The sequence below is a fragment of the Zootermopsis nevadensis genome, unplaced genomic scaffold, assembly GCF_977971745.1.
Source record: "Zootermopsis nevadensis isolate Lab colony 2312 unplaced genomic scaffold, Znev_1.0 Znev_ptg000037l, whole genome shotgun sequence".
NCBI lineage: Eukaryota > Metazoa > Arthropoda > Insecta > Blattodea > Termopsidae > Zootermopsis > Zootermopsis nevadensis.
In genome coordinates this window covers 1,194,970-1,217,959 of record NW_028259169.1, presented here as the reverse complement: position 1 = coordinate 1,217,959, position 22,990 = coordinate 1,194,970, and the positions used below count along the sequence as shown (strand labels likewise).

Genomic DNA, 22,990 nt, shown 5'->3' with positions numbered 1-22,990 from the left:
CCTGTTGTGTGGTATGGGTGCGAAACATGGTCTCTCACTCAGAGGGAGGAACACAGATTGCAGGTGTTTGAGAATCGGGTGTTTAGGAGGATATTTGGGCCTAGGAGAGAAGATGATGGGGCATGGAGAAAACTGCACAATGACGAGCTTAAAAATATGTACTCCTCCCCCAATATTGTCAGGGTGATTAAGTCGAGAAGAATGAGATGGTCTGGGCATGTAGCGTGCATGGATGGGACAAGAGGTTTGCACCGGGAAGCCTGAGGGGGAGAGACCTCTGGGGAGACCTAGACGTAGATGGGAGGATAATCTCAGGCGGGATCTATGGGAGATAGGAGTTGAAGGAGACTGGATTTTGTTGGCCCAGGACAGGGTCCGGTGGAGGGCTTTGGTTAGTTCGGTGATGAACCTTCTGGTTCGGTAAGCCATCTAGTTAGTTAATCGGTCAACGACATGACCAGCTTTCTTATTAATTATGATTGTCCCAGTTGGCGCTGCTCGCAACAGTTACCTTCGTTGCAACTAAAGGTACGACATTTTATTTTACATCCATTGTCCTAGCACTGTGCGAGATTATGTCAAAAACTTCTTTACAGTTCGTGTACTGATTTAGTTACAAGTTCACGCTGCAACCTGTAGCAACTAGATATCGTGTCAGTGTTAACTGATTTTCCGTTTATTCATGCAAGTGGAATGGGTCATAATGGCCACCCGATATGTAGGACTGTTTGTAGTGGCAGCTTGCTGCAATGGAGTGCGATACTGACCGCGTTAATACGACCCACACAATCGTATGTCCCAGTGACGCATTAAACCACGGAAGACATTGTACACAACCTTGACTTAATCACATTAACGTATAGATGCTTCTGGAGTGTGTGCCCATAAGAATAGCAGTAACTTGGGTGTGCTGTTTGAATGGATTTATCTGAAATGACATATGGGAATACCTCCCCCTACAAGCGTTGATGGGTACCTCATTCAGGCGTAAGCTCCCAGTCTATTTGCGCAAACGTAATTATGACAGAAACAATATCTGCTGTGGAAACCTCAAATCTTACAATATAGTTCTGGTTTGAGGGGGTAAGTAGAGGATTACATGACCTACCAAGCTAAGATGTTAGCCAAACCTCGACTGCTAACACTTAATTGTTCATCATGGAAGATAAATTACGATCCAAAAACTCAACTGCCAAAGTTTCAACTCCCCTGACCCCCATCCCGGAGTGGGATTTGGCCAACACTTTTGAAAAAGTCACGCTTTGCCACTGTGGGAATTCCTTTTCGAAATTTTTTGCTCAGAATATAACTTTTGGTCCAAGCTGGTGCGGCATTACTTTTCTCTCTTTAACTCCCTCTGCATTTATGACCTCCTCCCTCCCCCCCATCTGGACACATCACATCAACTGGATGCTGTATGGACGTAGAATACCACACGGCAAACACATACGTACTGTGGCAAAGTCCGTCATAAATAAATATGAATCTGCCTTCAATGTGTGGATAATGGCAACCCATATCAACATGAGTACCATCAGACATACATGAATGTACAAAAGAAATGTATCTAATCTCGATCTTATGTATACATGGGATATACGGATATCCGCACGTAGGAACCTTGAAACTTCGATATCAGCAGACGTGCGTGATTACACCAAACGCACTGATGATAATGTTTGGCAAGTATTGCCTTACGTCAGTGGTCCCCAACCTTTTTTTTGCCCAAGGGCACATTTGAGAGTTTATGAGATCGTGGCGGGCACCAACCAATTAACAAAGCCAAATTTTCCTTTCTCTGGACAAATAAGATACGGACACCAAATAATACACAAAACAACACGACGTTTATTGATACAAGAAACCACGCTATCAAAAATACGTAATTTTATAAGTACAATTATTATTACTCAAGTGGGAAGTTAGTGTGATGTTTGGCGCTGCATTTTATCGGCCAGTTTTTCAAATTTGGGAGAGTAGGATGATGTTGCTGCTCGCAATCGTCAAGATGGGCATTAGTACGTAGAGAACTGTGCTTTGATTTTATAATGTTCATGGTTGAACGGCCTTTATTATTTAGTATAACCTCTTTCCGTATCAACGCGGGCACCGCGTTGGGGACCACTGTTGTACATTATTTCGCCCTCACATCTTCGTCAGTTATCAGAGTGATTATTCTCTTGTAACATTGATGTCACTGTTAGGTCAAGGTCATGACAAAGTCAAGACAAGATCGCCCCAATAGTTTGCCAGATAGAGGTCTTTAAAATTCTCAAGGTCATACGTATTTATGCCAAACGGCAAATACCTGATTGACCATACTCATGTCAAAATGAGGTCACGTATAGGTCAAGGAAGCCACGACAAATTCGGCCCAATAGTTTCGTAGATACTGGTCTTAAAAAATCTCAAGGTTATATCTTCTCACCAATATTTCTGCTAGCCAGCCACCCTAGGGCCACACCCTTTACCCCAGGGCCACTACCCCAGTCGCACCCCTTCCCAGGGCTATCCCCTTCTTTGGGCCAACCCTCATGATCACCCCTACACAAGATCGCCCCCCCGGGACCATCCCCTCAGGATCCCTGCAGCATCACCATATCCCAGGAACCACAGGATCCCCTAGGACCCCAGGATTCCCTGGACACTGCCCTCTAGGATTACGGCAGGATCCCCGAAGACAATCACCTCTAGGATCCCCTATAACCCCCTCCAGGATTCCTCGGATTTACCAGGACTCCCCATGACCATCCTAGTATTCCCCACAGATTTCCTAGGATCCCCACAAAGGATTCCCTACCTAGATCTAGCAGTATCTGCCACCAAACATTTCCAACAGAATTTCCCACGATCGCAACCCATGATTCCCAGGATATTCCCCTGGATTCACCACATAATATTACCCACGATCCTGCAGGATTCCCCACCAAAAATCCCCATATTATCCCACATAGGATCCACAACCAGAATTCAAAACGCGCGCCCTAACCCCCGCGCCCTAACCCCCGCGCCCTAACCCCCGCGCCCTAACCCCCGCGCCCTAACCCCCGCGCCCTAACCCCCGCGCCCTAACCCCCGCGCCCTAACCCCCGCGCCCTAACCCCCGCGCCCTAACCCCCGCGCCCTAACCCCCGCGCCCTAACCCCCGCGCCCTAACCCCCGCGCCCTAACCCCCGCGCCCTAACCCCCGCGCCCTAACCCCCGCGCCCTAACCCCCGCGCCCTAACCCCCGCGCCCTAACCCCCGCGCCCTAACCCCCGCGCCCTAACCCCCGCGCCCTAACCCCCGCGCCCTAACCCCCGCGCCCTAACCCCCGCGCCCTAACCCCCGCGCCCTAACCCCCGCGCCCTAACCCCCGCGCCCTAACCCCCGCGACCTAACCCCCGCGACCTAACCCCCCGCGCCCTAACCCCCCGCGCACTAACCCCCCCGCGCCCCACGAAGGGAGGTGGAGGCCCAGGCCGTTTCTTGAGCGAGCAGAGGCGCGGACCCGGCTCCGGACAATGGCCCGGGCGCCGGGTTCCAACGAACCACCCGAGTCGGACGAGTCCAACTCGTTGGCTTTGCGCTCGCACGCTACGCAAAACAGGACCTCGTGGGCGAGGCGAGTCGTTCAACTCTTTCGACTAACCGACCTGGCAACAGATCTTGTCTAGGGGATATAGCAGGAACATAGTAAGATTAGGTATAATGAGAGGACCACTCAAAATTCGAAAATAGTACCAGCAACGAAAGCGCGGTAATTGATATGGAATAATACCGACAGGGGGGCTCAACCCCAGCCGCTAAGTGGTCATAGGAACTTAAAACAAACCTCTTAAAGCAAAATAACCTCTTGCGCCCTCTATGCGGGACGGCGCTTGTGGTGGGTCCCGATGTTCCCGCACAGAGGACGCTGCCATTTATTTTATGTTTTTGAGCCTTGTTTTATTCTGTACGACCATTTACAGGATCCTCGGTCCCGCGATTTGGTTTCATTCGATTAAATCATTGAGTTTTCGCTGCTCGTAGTATTTTCGCTTTTAGTGTTTTATTACTGGACGTATAATTTTATCTGCCCCTTAGTCATCTCTGCCGACACGCGTTGGATGAGTTTTTCATCTTTGCCTTTCCCAGCATGCTCCGCGAAACTTGTTTCCTCGAACAAGTTGAGTTCTTTCCGTTTGTCTGTCTCCTGCTTCGGTACAGCGCGTATGTACGCAGTCTTTAGGTAAGTTGGGGCTTCAGTCGGCCATTTTGATATTACGTCTCAGCTTGTGTTTGGTTTAATTCTCGATTTATTCGACAGCCAAAGAGTTGTTGAAGGTTTCGTGGTGTTAGTACGAAGCTCTAAAGAATGCAGGCGATTTCGTGATAGTGAAAATACTAACCGATTTTCTCTAGAAATTACAAACGTCTTTGAGTTAGATTTTATTAACCCTTGCACCATTGAAAATGTAATCCTGGAATCTGAAGCGAAAATAATAATAATAAATTCTTATTGTGTTGATTTCCACCTCTTTTGCCATTCACTGTACGTGTAATGTAAGCACAAATCGATGAAAATTGTAATATTGATTATAATTGACTCCTGGATTTGACCTTATCATAATGAATACAGATTTAACCTGGTCGGATAGATAACGACCCTGACTTATAGGCATTTCTGTCTGGCGGCTTTACAGGTGAATTACGTCGCTTTTCCATGGAGAAAGTGGAGTGATATAAGATCGTCTATATATTTTTCTCTAGGACTGTGACAACGCACATGCGAGAGTACATGTGTCCTGTTGTGTGTCCCCGGGTGCTACGTCTTGTACAACGCGAACCCGCTTAAGTCATTCAAGGTGAGTTGCATGAAATATTCCATCCTCTGAAGTAGAGAGTTCTTAAAGTACGTTGAGGATAAAACGTGACTTGTCCTAGGTCACACAAGACAAGATGGCTGAAATGAAGTTGCAACACTGAACTAAGTATTCTGAGATATTATTTTATTTTACGTTTTGATTGTTCTGTGATACTGCCCACGCATTCCGTCTCCGTGACACTCGTTCAAGACTTGAGGTTTACAGAGCGGTGAGGATGACGGCCGCTTACATAGTGAGGTCGCTAACACGACAACCCGAAAATTATATTACAGCAGCAGCGAACTAAGGACTCCGGTGAGTACAATGAGATATTGTCAGATAATGCCCACTGATCGAGTTTCAGAGCGTACGTACTGAGCCATGCCTCATGGCTCGAAGTGGCTTATCTCCCCTCTCTAAGTTCTTTGGAGTCGGCGAGTTCGAGACCCTGATCAGACAGCAGGGCAGTTAGGACAGTCTGTGTGTGTCCGCCGGAGAGAGAACGACTCGAGGAGAAAGTCTGAAGGCAAGTCAGGGTTTGTGGGGGTTGAGTTGGGCGTCTGGAGTTGGATACCCAGCCGGAGTTATTCGAAGTAGTTTCATTTGGTTTTCTTTTGACTTTTCACCGCTTTACCTCCCCCCCCAAGCCGTACCACCTCACGGCCTGGGACGATCGTGGCCTCAGTAACGTAATCTGGCAATTTCCTCCTCGGGGGGTTCAGTACAGAAGCGACGTAATTATAAATTCTTGTCATTATGTCTGCTTTGAGGTGATTGGCGGAGCCCTCTTCACATTCACGGTGATTATGATATCATGATTCTTCATCGCCGTCGTGAACCTCTGAACCAGAAGATTTTTCCACGTCTCGCTTCTGGACGCTGCTCTGTGACGTCGTCTGGCTCGAGACGTTAGAACCGATGAGGCACCAGCGAGCGATGGACTCGGGTGAGTACGGTGATGTATTATTTCGAGGTTGATTAAAAATTATAATGACTTTCGTAGATAGTGTTCTGTGGGAAATTAGAAATTAGTATGTCTCGACGGTAATGTAGTGAATGAGTAAAGCCTGGTCTGCGTGGGTGGGATTTCGCGAAGGTACCGATATCGCCAAAATCAAAGAATGTTTTAAAACCCCCTACGTACGGTAAGGAATCGAGTTCTTTTATGAGTTGGAAACAGAAAGGAAAAGTTACAGATCATTTGAGAATTGGAAAAGGAGAAAATGCAGACAATCGCAGAGACGTGATAGACACGCACACTTGCGGTATGAGACCAGTTTCTTGCGTCTCTCTTGATGTAAACATGTACGGCAGTCATCGTGTAGCTGACAGTCGTTTAACTGGTCAAAGCCTTTCTCTTCGTGTATAGACACAGAAATTTTAAAAACTGACTGGTCGTCCTTACTTCATTTCTGTTGGATAAATTTCGTAAGGAAATGCTGTTGGTGTTAGGTGGACCGAGTATTGCGTACGGAGTCTGTATTGATTTGGATTAGCCGTCTGCCAGGGACGCGACTGAGTAGGCGTTCTTTACGCGGTGATGGAATTAGACAGAGCTGCTAGAATGTAGTGCTGTATAGAGCAGAGGTTCCCAAAATATGGAGAAACATTTTCAACATCCTTTGCTTGATTGAGGCAGTCATCAGAACGAAGTATCGTTCTGCGTTGTATCCCGAAGGATGGTGATGGGATACAGGAGCGTAGACCAAGAGGAAGTGCGTTGATATTCAAGTCCACTTGTAGCAACACAGTAGAGATATATATTGAATTAAAGCTGCACCAGTTTACAGTATCTCGAGTCAGAAAGCTATGAAGGCGTAATTTATAACAGTTATAATTACTCTTCGCTAATACAAATTGCAGTTTTGTGGACTTTCAGTTTATTCTGTGTATAGTAATATAAAATATCGTCAAATTGAGTACCTGATGTATTTTCCTAATCAATGAAATTCCTCTGTTATGGAAACTGAAGGGTTACAACTGCAAGGAAACCGAAATTTGAGTCTATCGTGAGTCACTGCAGTCTGATTCACATCTCTGGATACTCTTTATACAAAAACACAGTTTACTATTATGTCTCACCGCTACTAAATCTTCCGAAATAATTCATTCCCTTCCTAAGAGGGTTCATAAATTAACATATATGTGCTCTTTGAAATGAAAAAATAAGCATCATTAACCCCATGAAGCCGTAGGTCGTCTGAATAATATTTAAGAATTCAGTCCGTACCGCGAAGAAAACACAACTCTTCACCATTACGAAGATCAACTGATTAACGCTGTTTAAGGAAATGATCGCTGTTTATTCCGAGAATCATAGTTCGTCTGAATTATATTTAAGAATTCAGTCCGTACCGCGAAGAAAACACAACACTTCACCATTACGAAGATCAACTGGTTAACGCTGTTTAAGGAAATGATCGCTGTTTATTCCGAGAATCATAGTTCGTCTGATTAATATTTAAGAATTCAGTCCGTACCGCGAAGAAAACACAACTCTTCACCATTACGAAGATCAACTGGTTAACGCTGTTTAAGGAAATGATCGCTGTTTATTCCGAGAATCATAGTTCGTCTGATTAATATTAAAGAATTCAGTCCGTACCGCGAAGAAAACACAACACTTCACCATTACGAAGATCAACTGGTTAACGCTGTTTAAGGAAATGATCGCTGTTTATTCCGAGAATCATAGTTCGTCTGATTAATATTAAAGAATTCAGTCCGTACCGCGAAGAAAACACAACACTTCACCATTACGTAGATCAACTGGTTAACGCTGTTTAAGGAAATGATCGCTGTTTATTCCGAGAATCATAGTTCGTCTGATTAATATTAAAGAATTCAGTCCGTACCGCGAAGAAAACACAACACTTCACCATTACGTAGATCAACTGGTTAACGCTGTTTAAGGAAATGATAGCTGTTTATTCCGAGAATCATAGTTCGTCTGATTAATATTAAAGAATTCAGTCCGTACCGCGAAGAAAACACAACACTTCACCATTACGAAGATCAACTGGTTAACGCTGTTTAAGGAAATGATAGCTGTTTATTCCGAGAATCATAGAGAGAGAGAGAGAAGAGAGAAAGTGGGGGGGAGTAGCGATAGGCACTACTGTAATAAATGGGGGAGGGGTATAAAGTTGGTTCTGGGCTACGAAGGTTCCCAGGCAGTGCCCGCTCGTCCTTCTGGTATGAATAAGTTTAGTGAGAACAAGGGATTTAGGAGACAGGATGGGGTAAGAAATAGGGGGGGGAGTTGATTCGGGTCTTAGCGTTAATTTTGAATTTTGATATTGGCCTTGGGGGTGGCGTTAGGAATAATTTACGTTAATTTTGGGGGGGCTGCTATAGAGCGGAATTTTGATATTACTCTGAGAGTGCTGCATGGGAGGCATGCAGATCAACGTGGGAATTGGGTACCAACTCAGCATTTGCTCTAGTACCGAGGAAAACCACGGAAAACCTTGGTCGAGTTGGCCGGTCGCAGGACCTTCCGGATGCGTGCTGCTGACTTCTAGCCAGCAGTCCGGTATTTAAAATCGCGAGCCCTAACGGTAGCCTCTGTCCTTGCGCTTCCCTTTATTAAAAACTGATACATTTTTTTTTTCATTTTTTACATAGATTTGTTTTGGATAAGAAACGACCAACTTGGCTCGTTGCTTATCCAATTACAAAAAAAGTTTCAATTCACATTCCATAAATCATTTTTCCATTTTCATGCCGTGGTCGTCTTGTCTTGTGTCCGTTGGTTCACGGTCGGTCCAGCGTAGGGGAGTGGTCGATGTGACCGCCTATGGACTGGACTCTCCGGGGTACCTATAACGGGCTGGTGGTGCACTGTAATGGGGGCTACAAAAGAAAAGCCGAGGTTTAGCTGTGTTTTTGCTAGAGGTGAAGGAATTTTAAGGTGTGCTGTTGGGCTAATGTTACAGAACAATGTACTACAGAGGCAATCCTCTGACCGTTTATTGAGCAAAAGGATTGGAGGATTTCGCGGGTTGGGTCACCTCGCAAGAAGGGCTCGGGGGCGGAGGTATTTGTCAATGCTGGGATCGTACTGTCCTAGCTCTTGAATTTGACTGTTGTAGCTGGTGGCCGATTTCAAGTATAGCCTATTCGCTAATCCTTTAATGTAATTCTTGATCAACGGTATTCCGGTCTGTTCGTGTAGGGTACTAATTGGAGTAACCCGTGGCAATTTCGTTATTATTCTGAGGACTTTGTTCTGAAATGTCTGAAGTTTTTGTAAATGAGTGTTAGCAGCGTAGCCCCAGGCGGGGGAGGCATACGTCAGTATGGACCGGAGGAGTGATTTATAGATCATTAACGATAAATTTACATCCATTCTGGAGGATTTATTGAGTAAAGGAAATAGTTGCCTCAGTCTGAAGTTAGCTGTACGGAGAATGGATGATATGTGGGCCTTGTACGTCAATTTGGAATCTAGAATGACACCCAGATATTTGGTTTCGGAGGTAAAAGCTACGGTTTTATTAAAAATTTTTACGGTGGGAACAGTGCAGCGATAGTCGCGTAAACGTTTTGAAAACACGGTTGTGGTGCACTTGTCAATGTTGATCTGAATTCTCCATCTCCGAAACCAGGGTTCCAGAAGGCCTATTGCTCTGTTTAATTTCGTTATCGCTATGTCTAATTTTCCTGAGCGAGCACTGATATTTGTGTCATCTGCATAGATTGAGATGGACACGTTGGAGTCATTCTCAATGGATGGGATGTCATTTATGTAGATGTTAAAAAGTGTTGGCCCGAGTAGGCTACCCTGGGGAACGCCGGCCCTGATGGGGCGGCAGCTTGAGTGAGAGCTCCCATGTGAAACAGAAAATGAACGGTTCTGGAGGTAACTGTGAATTACGTGGATTAGGTGAGGCGGAATTTTGGCTTTAATGAGTTTTGCTATTAGCCCCGTGATCCAAACTTTATCAAATGCTCGTTCTATGTCCAGGAACAATGCCACTGTAGCTTTCTTATAGTTAAATCCGTGAGTGATTCTCTCTATATTTCTTAATAGTGTGTGCGTTGTGGAATGTCCACGTTTAAAACCATACTGGTCATTTCTGATAATGTGGAGCTCCTTAAGTTGAAAATTAAGTCTTTTTAAGATGATTTTCTCAAAAACTTTGCCTAGGGAATTTAATAAACTTATTGGCCTATAATTTAACGGGGAGGAATGGTCCTTTTTTGGTTTTGGGAGCATGATAACTTTAGCGTTTTTCCACTGGGTAGGAAAATAATTTGAAGCTAATGACTTGTTAAATATTTTTGCAATAAATCTGAAGACAGGCCGTGGCAGGTGTTTTAGTACTATGTTCTGAATCCCATCAGGGCCAGGAGCCTTGCGGGGTTTAAGGTGGCGGATAATCCATTCGACCTCGCAATGGTTTGTAAGCCTTACGGAGGCCTGCGGAGGTTGCATCAGGAAGTCGGTAACTACCTGCTCTGTGCTAACGGTGAAGTTGGTGTCTACGTTTGGGTTCGTTTGGAATATTTCTTCTAAAGTATCAGCAAAAATATTCACTTTGTCTAGGTTGGTAATTGCAACGTTGCCATTGTGTTTCAGGGGTGGGATTTTTGTGCCCGTGTTTGTGAGGCTTTTTGTTATCCTCCACGTGTCTTTAGTGTTGGTAGTGTCGAGGCCTTGGAGTGTTTGCTGCCAGGTATTCGAAATTTGATCTTTAATGGCCGAGTCGATTTTCTGTTTCAAGCCGTTGATGAGAGGCCGAAGCCTTATGTCGTGGGTTCTTTGCCACTGATTTCTCAGTTTGTTTCTTTCTTGGATGAGAAGTCGAGTGGCTGCTGCAATTTGCATTGACCTGAAAGTTCTCCGTCTGAGCGGAATAGAGTGGTGCGTGGCCTTATTCAGAACGTCTGTAAGGTGGTCAACAGCTGTATCAATCTCACTGTTACAGCAGTTCCCGTCTACGCACTCTGTGTTTAGGTTTTCAGAAATGTAATTTTGAAAAAGATTCCAATTGGCTTCGCTGTAGACGAATGTATGTGTTAATTCGTCTGGTTCTAGTGGACCACGTATTCTAAGAAGAACTGGGTTGTGGTCGGATGTCGAAAGACTGCCTTGTGTGCGTATTGAGTGGCTGGAAAGCACGTTACTGATTATGGCAAAATCAAGTATATCGGCTTCACCAGGATTACAATCTGGAAAGTGTGTGGGGTGGGATGGAGCCGAGATTACGTAATTACTTTTATAGTAATGTTTGAGAAGTGTCTGCCCCGCTACATTGTTCTGCCGAGCGTTCCAGGTTAAATGCTTGGCGTTGAAATCGCCTGCTAGAATTACTTTGTTTCCGGTTTCCAAAAGATGGTCCAGGTCACTCTCTATAATTTTGCCCGGGGGGTTGTAAATAGAGATTAGTACTATTGTTTCCCTATTGATGTTAACTTGGATAGCTGTCGCTTCCATGTGTTGGAGGGGGGGAAGGGGAATCTCCGAATGCTTGAAGCCCTGGCGAATTAGAATGGCCGTTCCGCCACCCCTCTGATTTAGCCTGTCAGACCGGAATGTCGTGTAGTTTGGGCACTTAAATTTTGTTGCAGATTGTAAATGAGTTTCATTAATTAGAGCTATGGGGATGTTATTGGTTTCCAAATAATCTAATAGTTCTGATTTGTTAGTCTTGACGCCTCTGGCGTTCCAGAACAGGATGTCAGTGTGGCTGAGGGACCTACCCATGATTAGGAAGACCGAGGAGGGTGGCTAGGAAGTTATTAAAGATTATTGGGAGGGCGCTCTCATAAGGGTGCTGCATGAATTGTAAAAGCATTCCTGAGATGGAAGATAGAAGGTAATGGAAAGAGAAGTTCGGATTGAAAGTCCGAACAATTTCGACAAATTCTCTTGTCTGCTGCTGGGTGTGAGGATTTCCGAGTCTCAGACCCGCGGGAGGGTGTGGGTATTGTTGGGTGCGTTCATGAGATGTGTGTGTCTCTCTCTGGCTCGTGTGTTCTTCTTTTCCCTGCCTGAGTGGTTCTGTGTTGTTCCCCTTAGTTGCTTTGGTCTTGGGGCCTGAGGGCCTAGATTTTGGGCCGAGAGATGATTCGGCAGGTGTGACGTCCTGCGCTACTACAGAGAGAGCGGGAGAGACTGGTCTGTCCGGAACCGGCGAAGATCTGCCTGTTACAGAATTCGGAGGCTTGCTCGCTGCAGCCTGTGTTGATGTGTTGGACCGGACGCAGCAGGGACAGTTAGCACTGTGGGCAAGCCGGGCGTGTTGTTGTATGATGTGCGGCTGTGGAAAATGATAGGGAGAATAAAGGTCCCGTGGTTGATGGAAGCTGTAGGGATGTGGTGGAGGCTGTGTTAGTTGCGAGCTGACGAAGTTCAGTGGCCTGCTCCAGGCATTTGCAGCACCCATAGGGGGGAAGTCACGGAACGTTTTGGGGGGCGGTCGCTGGGGTTGAGCTGAGACCCGCGCTCCAGCAATTCTTTTTGAATTTTCCTGCGGAGGTCTGCTCTTCGTCTCCCTCTCCATGAGGTCACGGAAGAAGGGACACCCTCTGTACTTGGAGCCGTGCTCCCCGATCTTGCACAGGGCGCAGGTCGGCACGAAGTTTGGGAGGAATCTATTTTCACATTGCCACGAGCAATGTTCCTCCGCGCAGTGGGCACAGGCCGGAGGGGCCTGACAGTTTGCCGCCACGTGGTAAAACTGTTGGCACCGTGCGCACTGAGGCGGCACGGTTCGCCCCTTATAAGGTTCGACAGAAATTTTTATAAAACAGAGATGGGACAGCTGAGAGATCTTTTGACTCTGGGGAACGTTGTCCAGTTCGACTATATGCATTGGCAGAGGGGTTTTATCTCTCCAAGCGGTCATTGGGATAACGGTTTGAACTGCCAGTCCCAGTGCGATCAGTTCGTTTTGGATGGTTTTTGGGGGGGTGGTTGGCGGAATGCCTTTTATGACCACTTTGAAGGGCTTGGAGTCGTTCGATCTGAGTAAATTGAACGGCACCTTGTTGTCTTTCAAGAAGGTTTGAAGGTTCAGATAGTCCTTGTATGTGGAAGTTTGACAAGCGATTCCGGACTTTATTCTGTGAGAAGTGAAGCCCAGCGGCTGGAATTTTGTATGGAAGTCCTTGTTGAGTCGGGTCATGTCACCTTCATAGTGGTGGTGAATGATTACCGGTGGGATTTTTGCCCGCGGGGCGTTTAAATAGTGGTTATTGGCGGGTCCTGTCTTCCCAGAATCACGGGTCTCAGGGGTGGGAGAGGAAGGTAACTCAGCGTTAATTGCTTCGTCAGTTATTGCGGGCTTTGGAGGTGCTCTTTTTAATTTCTTTTTGGAGGTAATGACAGTGAAGTCATCTCCCTCCACAATTTCCTCCGGATTCAACCGTTCAGAGGACGCTGTAGCAGAGTCTGTTGCTTTCTGCGCACTGACCTTATCAATTTTAGTCCCGCCTTGGGAACAGTGGACATCATAGTTCGTCTGAATAATATTTAAGAATCCAGTCCGTACCGCGAAGAAAACACAACTCTTCACCATTACGAAGATCAACTGGTTAACGCTGTTTAAGGAAATGATCGCTGTTTATAGTGAGAATCATAGAAAATCCATAAATATAAAAGGCATCATAATTAAAACACTTGGTACATACGTTGAAGTAAACTTTCAGAATTGAACTAATTGGTATTTAGTATTCTCTGTTGAAGGCTTAATGTACCGTTTACATGCCTTTTTCTTTATCAGTATTACTTCGCCCCACTCGCTTGTAAATAATCTTCTTGAATCTCTTTCCCTAAGTGTTTTCAAGTTCGGATTGTCTTACAGAGTGAGAAACGAAGTATTACGCCTGTCTAAATCATCAAGAAATATTATAGGACTGTTAACTTAGTTGAAGCATCTCTCTCTCTCTCTGTCTGTGTTTTTAATAAGTTCCGAAGATTAGGATGGGTTGACACTCAGGTTACAGTAATTTGGTTCATCGATTCTCGACAGATTCTGACGAATTTAGGACCGCGTTCAGGTGTGGGTTGCTCTAAAATCCAGCCGTTCCTCAGCTCGAATATTTGTTGCGCCATTGAACATTGTCTCGAGAATAATAGCAAAACTTGAAGAAGTCGCTGTTTCAAGCACTTCGTGTCCCATTTGATAGGTTGAACACGTGTACGTGTTCAGTACGAGAAAGAAATTGCTGCCGTGTTTGAAAACATGTTTTAAGCTGGAAGAAACCAGCAGATAGTCTCAATAAATGCACTGCGTGAATGGAATTCTTAGGAATATTACACATTCTCCAACTTTGTCGCATTGCTCATATCACGTGTAACCATGGATTAAATTCCTTGTGGAATCGAATTCAGACAAATAATTATCTTTTTCTGTTATTTCGTGTCATGAACTGTTGACCATGGTTGAAAGAGTGCGTCTTAATGCACTTCCATAAAATTCTCCGCTGTTCGTGGAGACGCTTTCAAAAAATTATGCAGTACTTGAAAGAATTGGCACAATGGCGGTGTGACCTGTTGATTTGACCCTAGGGATCCGTGTAATGTTTGCCCAAGTGCATGGTAACAAATTAAACATGTCTGTGCGCACGGGCGTAATATCGATAGTCAATTTTGGAGCTACCTGCCTTGTCCAATGCCTAATCCATTCAGAAATTTTTTGTCCTAGATGCATGCAAATTTAAATTTATGGATATTCTTAATCGTGGATTTGTACTTTTAATACATAAATTAATAACGAGGGTCATGACTGATAGTACCAATGGAAGGTAACAGATAGTGACATACAGTTAATATGGAATTTGACGAAAATCGGCCTGTGTAATGTTAGTAGTAGGTGTTAGAAACGAAGAGTATTGACTGCGAATGGTTGTTTGGAAATGGGGGGCACGTTTTGACCTTAAGGTCGTATCGCAAGGCCGGTATCCAGCCGATATTCCAGCAAGCTTCTGGTAGCGTCGGACACCATCGTACATATACGTGCGTTCGACTGTGAGTTATACAGTAGCTGTGCATGGTCCCAGATCAAAATAACCCTTTAAAGCAAATATTATTATTATTATATGTCCAAATTTCTGTAATAATCAGTGAGACTTTAATTTCTATTTTTATCGTATGCGTGTATGGCATTATTAATTATTTTAGAAAGAATTTATTTTATTGAACTGACACCAGATGCCATACTACTTTCTTTTTTAAATTTTACATGCTTTGCCATCGATATGACCATCAAAGGTAGTCTTGCGAATTTCTGAGGTGGGAGTTAGAAGCTAACAATAGGCTCAGCCAGTCAAATTATCCGCCTTGAATGGAAAGTTCAGCGTAGTGTTCACAAAATCCCGTCACTGGTGTCTTTCCTGAGCTATATTAATCCATTTCGCAACCTTGAAAAGTACTTCCGTAAGAACAATTTTAATATTATCCTCCCAGTTACACCTAATGTTGTAGAATGTAACATTAATGCTCACCAATCTTTAGCCCTGAGGATGGAAGAAATATATTCCTCGGAAATATTTGTTACTCCACATGATACTTGAAGGAATAATATCTGACTTCTTTAAATCCGGGTCGTATGAGTCATTACATCCAGACTCTATATCCTCTGCAATATGTCAATTTTAAAAGAGATTATTCTTGTTTAATGTTTCACGGACTAATCACATTTCTGTTCCTTGTTTAAGTCTCTCATATCTTTGTAAACTTTTCCGCATAAAATGATTATTATCCAATTTCTTTTAAATCGAATATTGAAAAATTACACCCATATCTGTTTTGCCAGAGCATGGGATTATGAACGTGTGAACGTCATTCTCTGTTCCGTAATACTTCGCTACTGGTCAGATGTTTACAGCAGGTCGCAGTAACCCCGTACCCGTTTAACCGTTGAGCACACTGGCTAGAACCTGGTGCTGTTGGAATGTCTTGGTGTAGATAGAAATCACTGTCTTCCTTTGATGTATGGTCCCTCATCGCGCACGTAGTCAGTTTAATGATCGGTCAGGGTTAGTTCCACAGATCAGGAGAGTTGGCTAAGTAAACATACAAGAAAAATATTGAGTTGTCCTACTCGATAGGTTTCGGGTTCGAATCTCTCCCCGTCGACAGACAATCGTTAGAGATCTTTCTCGTGATTTTTAGTATTCTGAAGCATATTTTAAGACACATTAAATGTAGACAGCTATTGCTTTATTCAATGTAATTTCAAGTTCATCTCTTAGAAGAATCCTGCCATTTTATGGGGTGTAACGGACAAACTTTTAAGACTAATAAATTGCCCGCTAAGAATGACGGCAAAAATGTAAAGTAGTAAACAATAATAATCATAATAATTATCCGATTAGACCCAACATCTCTTAGCAGCGTTACCATGGCAACGGTTATTTATAAATTTTATCCCGTAAGGTCCAAAATCACTTGGGAGCAAATAATCATAACCGAAGAATGTTTTATGAATGTCTTTTGTGATATTGCGTCATCACAAGGGCCCACCATCATCGCTGTTATGATGGAGGTAGCAATATCACTTCCTAAACGTCGGCAAACTTAATCATCACAATCACCACAGTGAGAACAGGAGATAACAATTTACGCGCAGATTGAAGATGTAAGGCACAGATTTCTATCTTGCGAGGCCGAGGCGTAGTGTCGGGACAGATAATACCCGCATCCCCCCGCCCCCCCCAAGCTGCTTTTAATGAGTGCTTTTTCTATAATTAGTCTAGCATTTCAGAAAAGAGTGTGTTGTGTTTAGGAGATAACTTTCAACCAAGCTGTTTGTATGTTCTAATCAAAATAACGTTGACCATGAATTTAGAATCTTTTGTCTTCTAGTCTGATAAATAAAAGTTGTAAATATTAATGAACAACACACTGTTATGTTTAAATTTGGTTTGCTATCATCGTAATTAATGTTAATAAACTGTTAAATAATATGGAGCTTCAGACCCTACATATAAATTCTTGTCATTATATGGGACATTCTGTCTCGTTTCAGGGGAAAGGCAAGTGAATCTTCGTGGTTCCGAAACTCAGAGGAGGATCTTCATGGCATTTTCACCCGTGCGGTTGCGTCTACACGCTCCGGGGAACCCGGACGCTGCACTCTTGTCGTGTTTCCAGTGTCGGCGGTCATCTCTCCGGCATATTTCGTTTCTACCATCTTTGCTGGCGAGTGAAACGAATTACTTTAATTTTAAATTAACACACGACTAACGCCTGGGGTGCAGGGGTTAAACTCCTTCCAATGTTCCTTAATTTTGAGTCTCCAATTAATGTTTTGCTGTTTCCATCTCTTGAGCAAAATGAATTCAGATTCTTTCTATTTACTCTTCTTCTTCTTTCTTTTCTTCTTTTTCGCCTTCTTCCTACCCTCAGAGGATAGACGGGCTAGTGTCGAGTTGTAGCTGCATGCATTCTTAACCACTAACAACATCATCGACCCTGCAGTCCAGCCGCTGCGCTGCAACGGAATATCAGCGGAATCCAGCAAAGACGCAGTTAGTTTGCCCACAATATTAGAAATGTTGAGGGTGTGAGGTCACAGACCATGCGTTAAGTTGCAGTGGTGGGCTTTGCTAAAGCATATATAGAAGATATTGAGGATTTTAAAAAGTGGGGATTTTCTGTTTTGATGATCTGAGTAACGGCTAGCTTTTCAAGTTAAGTAATTTTGAGGTGACTTAAGCGTCTGCTAACACAAACTATAAAGCGGGGAAGATTTTAAATTTGGAAAATTTCATGGGGCTGAAAACTACATTATCGTTGTTTATTTACATAGCTTTGCCCTTGGATTACAATCATATTGCAGGACAGACGTACAGTCCAAATTTGACCACCTCTGACGTAGACAAAGTTCATTCAGTGAAAGTAATTGAGAAATGATTGAAATTTTATAATATCGTAGGCATCGGTACTAGGACATTAAAGTGTGGATTGATGGGAGATTCACACTGAAATTAGAGACGAGACGTAGTGGACAACGAAATCACATGCAAATAAAGTGTGAATAAAATAATACAGGCTTTTTGAAGCCGAAATAAGTGAAACGCCCGCCACTGAGATTTTAAATGAAGTTTTCAGATTGTTTTATGTTCAAGATATTAATTAATAAATAAATAAATAAATAACTTGTACTTTTATTTTTTCCGATTGTAGAAACATCGAAAACTGTAACACTTGCTTGTATACCTCTGTTTCCATATCCCTTTATAACAGGTAGAAGAACGACTTATGTCACTATTTCGTCTTTAAATTTTCGCATATGAGTTGACTTTCAATGAGATCAGATTTTAACAGCAGCTAAAATTTCCATGACTTGTTACATTATAATTATTAATTATATAGTAGCGTACTAGCAAATTAAAGTGTGCATTGATGGCAAACCAAAAGTTCTCAATTGGATTTAAATCTAGCGAGTATGACGGCAAAAATACAACTTTGCATCCGACACTTTCTATTAATTCCCTTGTTCTTTCAGAGTTATGAAAGCTCGCATTGTCAAGTCATTTGCAAAGAACGTCGCTCATATTATATATAAATCAAATAATACAGAAATCATAGAGAGCCTCCCCCCCCCCCCCAAAAAAAGAAGTCAACTAAAATTGCTCATTGCTTTGTGAATGGAGGCAGCGCGTAGCTCTGAAACGTGAGTGAACTTGTAGCAGACGACACGAAAAACAACGGACGATTGCCATGTCCAGCGACGACGTCATCTGAGAAACCTCCAGTTCATCGCTGGTGGGTGAAATTTATCTCTTCAATGTTGCAGTAGTCGTAGTAGTTTGTAGCTTAGTTTTTGCCAGTATCCCGTAGTTGAGAGGTTTTATCTAATGAAGTCCTTATTTCCATCCTTGAAGGAAAACTAATTGCAAATCTTCATCTTCTCGTTCTTTCTCATCTTATTACTTACACGTGTTAGACTAATTTCTTTTTAAAGATAAGTTGCGCCCGTGTTTAATTACGCACTACGGCATGAAGGCGTATGGGTTATTGAAGGTTTAGGTACGTGTATCTTTAACAGCTAGCTAGATGGAGATACGTGGACAGCATCACGTTCCAGCCGGTTTTACCCGAAGGAAAAATTCACGGTATCTTCTGTGTATATTATTGAATTGGACCGAACTTGATTGTGTCGCTGTCGGTAGTTGAACCGCGGATTTGCAGAGGATCCAGAAATAAAGTATTAATCGTGGTAAAAATCGGGGATGACTTAGAAATTACAAGTGAATACGGATTTTGGGTATGAAAAAAACCCCGAAGGGAAGACATAAAATTTGATGTGAAGATAATATAGTGTCTAGTAACAGCTGCTGTGAACATGGGAATGAACATCGGTAGACATAATTTGTAGACTAGGTGCCTGAGTAGCTTCTTTGATTCAATGCGGTATAAGATTGATATCATAATTTAGTTAAAAATTACTGCAGAAATAAATTTGTACTTAATAACTGCCTCTCCAGCCAAGCGTCCCACATGGCGTGTATTAGGACTGCGTTACTTTTTTCATATGACATAATAGATTTTTGGCTACATGAGTGGTTACACTTGAGTATGTGTGGAATACATTCTTGGATTAAATATTTTACTTTCGTTAGTTAGAGAAAGAAGCCAATTATATTATTAATATGTTATGAATACAAATACTCATTAGAGATGGGGTTTAGGTATTTTCAGAATTAACATCGAGGATGTAGTGAAAAGCGATCCTTACTCATATAACATTTGATGACAGACGGTTGTTCACTCAGGCCACAGAATAGTACGAGTATAAAAGATTATCAGGCCGGCTTTAGATATCTCGGTTTCTCTACCTATATAACCTATCTATTCTATCTATCTGAATATCTCTATCTCTCTCTCTCTGTGTATCTGTTTCTCTGTCTCCTGTCTATGTGTCTGCCTATTTATCTATTTACCCATCTACATATCTATCCATCCGTTCATGTATTTACCAATCTATGTATACATACGAAGATTAACCCAAACACGCACCCACCCACATCATGCATGTTTTGTAGCTCGTATTTTGTTTGTTAAGACAAAAATTAGTCACACATCACACAGAATTTATAATATTTCAAATGGCAATTTATTGTGTCATACGCTACTGTATGATGATGTATTGTGTTCCTTGAGCTGGTGTGCTGTATGCAAGTGCGTTGTTTTGTGATATTTTTACTTTATTCCGATGAATTCCATAAGACACGACAAGAGTACATTTACCTAAGACGTACGAGATTGAGACAAGACAGTACCACCGTGAAGAAAAGTCAGAGGTACATTTAGCAATGACATGCGTGTTTCAGATACGTTACCAACAGTTTGAAGACACGGCAGAAGTTTTGTGTCTCAGTTTCCTACAGATTGGAAGATATATGCCTTTGAAAAATTGACTTTCGAATACCCGCGAAAAAGTAAAAGTTCTCTATCCTGCAAACCCTTGGACGTACATTGTCGTGACTCTGACATGAAGTTGACATGTACGTGACCCCATAGTGACATGAGTTCTTTCTCTCAGATTCGTACACATCGCGAGATAAATGCCTTTGAAAAATTGACTTTCGAATAACCGTGAAAAATTAAAATGCCTCTATCCTGCAAACCCTTGGACATACATTGACGTGACTCTGACATGAAGTTGGCATACAAGTGTCCTCACACTGATATGAGGTTTGTCTCTCAGATTCCTACACATCGCGAGATATATGCCTTTGAAAAAGTGACTTTCGAATAACCTCGAAAAATTAAAATGTCTCTATCCTCCAAACCCTTGGACTTACATTGTCGCCAATCTGACATGTCTATGACATATACCTTCCCTCAAAGTGACATAAGTGTTGTCTCTCAGATTCCTACAGATCGGGAGATATTTGCCTTTTAAAAATTGACTTTCGAATAATCTCGAAAAATTCAAATGTCTCTATCCTCCAAACCCTTGGACATACATTGACGTGAATCTGACATGAAGTTGACATTGACGTTCCCTCAAAGTGGCATAAGTTTTGTCTCTCAGATTCCTACAGATCGGGAGATATTTGCCTTTTAAAAATTGACTTTCGAATAATATCGAAAAATTAAAATGTCTCTATCCTCCAAACCCTTGGACATACATTGACGTGACTCTGACAGGAAGTTGACATATACAATCCCTCAAAGTGACATAAGGTTTGTCTCTCAGATGCCTACAGATCGGGAGATATTTGCCTTTTCAAAAATTGACTTTCGAATAATCTCGAAAAATTAAAATGCCTTTATCCTCCAAAACCTTGGACATACATTGACGAGACTCTGGCATGAAGTTGATATATGCGTTCCCTCAAAGTGACATAAGGTTTGTCTCTCAGATGCCTACAGATCGGGAGATATATGCCTTTTAAAAATTGACTTTCGAATAATCTCGAAAAATTCAAATGTCTCTATCATCCAAACCCTTGGACATACATTGACGAGATTCTGACATGAAGTTGACATATACGTTCCCTCAACGTGACATAATTTTTGTCTCTCAGATTTCTACAGATCGGCAGATATTTGCCTTTTAAAAAGTGACTTTCGAGTAATCTCGAAAAATTAAAATGTCTCTATCCTCCAAACCCTTGGACATACATTGACATGACTGTGACATGAAGTTGACATATACGTTCCCTCAAAGTGACATAAGTTTTGTCTCTCAGATTAATACAGATCGGGAGATATTTGCCTTTTCAAAAATTGACTTTCGAATAATCTCGAAAAATTAAATGTCTCTATCCTCCAAACCCTTGGACATACATTGACGAGATTCTGACATGAAGTTGACATATACGTTTCTTCAAAGTGACACAAGTTTTGTCTCTCAGATGCCTACAGATCGGGAGATATTTGCCTTTTAAAAATTCACTTTCGAATAATCTCGAAAAATTAAAATGTCTCTATCCTCCAAACCCTTGGACATACATCGACGTGTCTCTGACAGGAAGTTTACATATACGTTCCCTCAAAGTGACATAAGTTTTGTCTCTCAGATTCTACAGATCGGGAGATATTTGCCTTTTTAAAAAATTGACTTTCGAATAATCTCGAAAAATTTAAATGTCTCTATGCTCCAAACCCTTGGACATACATTTACGTGACTCTGTCAGGAAGTTGACATATATGTTCCCTCAAAGTGAAATAAGTTTTGTCTCTCAGATTCCTACAGATCGGGAGATATTTGCCTTTTAAAAATTGACTTTCGAATAATCTCGAAAAATTAAAATGTCTCTATCCTCCAAACCCTTGGACATACATTGACGTGACTCTGACAGGAAGTTTACATATACGTTCCCTCAAAGTGACATAAGGTTTGTCTCTCAGATGCCTACAGATCGGGAGATATTTGTCTTTTAAAAATTGACTTTCGAATAATCTCTAAAAATTTAAATGTCTCTATCCTCCAAACCCATGGACATACATTGAAGTGACTCTGACAAGAAGTTGACATATACGTTCCCTCAGAGCGACATAAGTTTTGTCTCTCAGATGCCTACAGATCGGGAGATAATTGTCTTTTAAAAATTGACATTCGAATAATCTCTAAAAATTTAAATGTCTCTATCCTCCAAACCCATGGACATACATTGAAGTGACTCTGACAAGAAGTTGACATATACGTTCCCTCAAAGTGACATAAGTTTTGTCTCTGAGATTCCTACAGATCAGCAGATATTTGCCTTTTAAAAAATGGCTTTCGAATAATCTCGACAAATTAAAATGTCTCTATCCTCCAAACCCTTGGACATACATTGACGTGACTCTGACAGGAAGTTTACATATACGTTCCCTCAAAGTGACATAAGTTTTGCCTCTCAGATTGCTACAGATCGGGAGATATTTGCCTTTTAAAAATTGACTTTCGAATAATCTCGAGAAATTATAATGTCACTATCCTCCAAACCCTTGGGCATACATCGACGTGACCCTGACATGACGATGACATACACGTTCCCTCAAGGTGACATAAGTTTTGTCGCTCAGATTCCTACAGATCGGGAGATATTTGCCTTTTCAAAAATTGACTTTCGAATAATCTCTACAAATTTAAATGTCTCTATCCTCCAAACCCTTGGACATACATTGACGTGACTCTGAAAGGAAGTTGACATATATGTTCCCTCAAAGTGAAATAAGTTTTGTCTCTCAGATTCCTACAGATCGAGAG

The 22,990-nt window shown here is 42.5% G+C and overlaps 1 long non-coding RNA gene across 1 annotated transcript; it reads left to right on the top strand.

Annotated features, from left to right (window-relative positions):
* The first annotated feature begins 3,386 nt into the window (after positions 1–3,386).
* On the top strand, positions 3,387–16,980 carry LOC147871820 (uncharacterized). Its single transcript, XR_015538210.1, has 4 exons — positions 3,387–4,210; positions 4,665–5,141; positions 5,597–5,772; positions 16,808–16,980. It is a non-coding gene; the product is annotated as an uncharacterized LOC147871820 (long non-coding RNA).
* Positions 16,981–22,990: the final 6,010 nt, after the last annotated feature.